The 2,880-nt window shown below is 45.4% G+C and overlaps 1 pseudogene; it reads left to right on the top strand.

Annotated features, from left to right (window-relative positions):
- The first annotated feature begins 1,169 nt into the window (after positions 1-1,169).
- On the top strand, positions 1,170-2,276 carry LOC129143723 (putative uncharacterized protein MSANTD5; annotated as a pseudogene).
- The last annotated feature ends 604 nt before the right edge of the window (positions 2,277-2,880 follow it).

Raw genomic sequence — 2,880 nt, forward strand, 5'->3', positions numbered from 1 at the left:
TTTGTGGAAGGCAGAAATTAGAGCAATAAACTAAAGTATCTGATGGAAGAACTCTAAGCAGTAAAGTCTTGAAGGTGCTGCATGGCTTCTCTTACCTGCTTATGGAGAAATCTAGAAAGATGGAATTCATGATTTAAAAGAAAGCAGAAAATAAAGATTAGGAAAGTTTCATCCTGGCCATGTGAAATATTTAGAGAATGGTTAGGAGAGAAAAAAAGGGTGGGGCCAAGCAATTGTTTGATAAGGAGATTAGTATGGATAAAAACCACGTGCTGTTCATCAAGATAATGGGAGAATGACCCCGAAGGCATTTTGGAGATTTGTGCTGCCATGCCCATCACAGGCTCCCAGGGTACCAGGGCCTTGAGGGCAGAATGGTTAAGAGAGGTACCCAGAGGACCTGTGAGACCTCAGAGCTCGTTGTCCAGGGCTGTGTCAAGTCTGCTCCCTGTATTCCAGGGCAGTGCTCCTTGACCATTTCAGCTGTAGCACAAGCAGTGAAATTTGGCAGTATCCATGTGGTGCTAACTCTATATGGAGTGTAGGAGCTGTGGAGGCATAGCTACCTCCACCTGGATTTCCAAGGATGCCTCAAAAAAACCTCAAAGGTGGGACCACCACCAAGTGTCCTCATGAGAACAATGCCTAGTGGAGCCATGGGGACTCTTGGCAGTGGTCCCACCTTTAAGGATCTCCAAGGGTATTACAGAACACCCTAACTAGGAGAGTGCCTACTGGAGTCACGGGGGTGAGGCAGTCCCAGAGACCCCAGAACTGCACACTCTGTATGCAACTACAGCCTGGGAGACCTGCAGGCACTTGACTTTAACCAGGGAGCTGCTGCATGGGCTGAACCCAGAAAAGCCATGGGGCCATCGTCCCCACTCCATATCCAGTGTGTCTGGAAGTCATGACATAAGAGTCAGAGAAAGAAAAAGACTATGGCAAAGTCAACAAGGGTTATTAAGGTATTCCATAAAAAACGTTTAGGATTTTATGTCCTGAAAGACCTCCAGAAGCAGAGAGAAGCATACACATTTCCACACTTGGGTTCTTCCCGACTCTCCTAGGTTCCATTAGAGCAGAATAAGTGCCAGTGTTCTGCCAACCCAGGAACAGGCCCTGCAGGTGCAGTGAGAAGAATCCCAGGAGAAAACTCAGGAATAAAAATGGAGAAAGTGACACTTCAGACTGAAACTACCAGAAACATCCAGAATGAAGGAGAAGAAAGCAGCCCAGGGACCAGAAAAGCCCTCAGTTTAGTTAATTAAACCATGGAATGACCAGGAAATCCAGAGTTTCCTGCAAGAATGGGAATTTCTTGAGCGTGAAGTATACAGGGTATCACATAGTATCAAAAACAATTACCCGGCGTCTCAAGCAGAGGGGTATGAAGAAGAGCTAGCAGGAATGTCTCCAGTTGCTGATAAGCTTGCAGGACTTATACTTCACTATTCATGAGGCCAACCAGACGCCAAGGTGCCAACCCTTGCCATGTCCTCATGGAGAGGGCTGCCGGGCCCATCCTGCGGACTCTGGCCGAGCAACAGCTGAAAGGAGTACTCAGACACAAGTATCCAGTGAAAGAGTAGGCTAGGGGACTGCCGGCACTAGGGGCCAAAGAGTTAGCAGTGTGGATAAGCTGGAGAAGCTTGTATTTGTTCAGTACAGATTTAATGACAAAGGCCTGGAGCCAACACAACCTGTGGATAATTAACATTGTCGTTCCCCCCTTGCAGGGAGCAGTCTTGTGCATGGATGACCAAAGGTTGGTTTCCCGACAACATGAATAAACTTATTTAGATAAACTTCCCTACATTCCCTTGCACCTACTTCTTGCCCTCTGCCTCAGAGTAAGAGAATTAGCTGCCTTCAGCTTTTATTCTCTCCGAAAGCTTTGCAAAACCTCCTGACCTGTCAAGAAGGTTTGTGTCTTTCCCTATAACTTACAACTTTTCCCACCACCCTGACTGATCTCCTTCAGAGGCTCTGCACAGGATTCTGGGATACAGATGGAAGATCAGCATCTTCTCTGGTCCTCCCTGTGCAGATGTGGCTGACCTCACACCTCCCCAGCACCAGCCTAAGGCCTGTGGCATTCCTATAGCCTTTCAGGAGCCAAAGTGGACCCCAATACCTGTGATCTATGTGGAAAATCCTCAGGTATCCAGATGGGAGCCCTGGAACATGAACCCGCCATGGTCAGTTCCATATGTGTATCCTGCCTTTCAGCAGCCCTGGGCCCCCCACCACAGTGGTCCATCTCTGCTGACTAATCCAGATCTTGAAGACAATTAGAATCTGGATCCTGATTCTATCAGAAAGATGAAAAATAGCACAATCTGTGTGTGTTGGTACATGACTCCTTCCTCTCCTCACCCAGTGTGATGAGAATAAATGTGAAATAAGTGAATGACTGTGACCTCAAAAAAAAAAAGATTTTATGTCCTGTTGACGTTTCATTCTTACCTGTTGAGTTTTAGACTTACTTGGGACCTGTTAAAACCCTTTCTTACCTATTTCTCCCTTTTAGAATAGAAATATCTGTCCTGGATATTTCCCATTGTGTTTTAGAAGCATGTAATAACTTTGTTTCACAGATTTATAGCTGGAATTTTTCTCAGGATGAAACACACCTTTGAGTCTTATCATATCTGATTTACGTGATATCTAGATGAAATTCCAGACTTTACAGATGATACTAGCAAGAGTTAAGACTTTGGGGGCCATTGAGATAAATGAATGTATTTTGTATGTAGGGAGGGGACATAAATTTTGGGGACCAGGGGTAGAATACTACAGTTTGAGTATGTTCCCTCCGAAATTCACATGCTGAAACTTAATGGCCAGTATAATCGTTTACCAATGGTAAATGATTCA

Source organism: Pan troglodytes, chromosome 3 (assembly GCF_028858775.2).
Source record: "Pan troglodytes isolate AG18354 chromosome 3, NHGRI_mPanTro3-v2.0_pri, whole genome shotgun sequence".
Classification (NCBI taxonomy): domain Eukaryota; kingdom Metazoa; phylum Chordata; class Mammalia; order Primates; family Hominidae; genus Pan; species Pan troglodytes.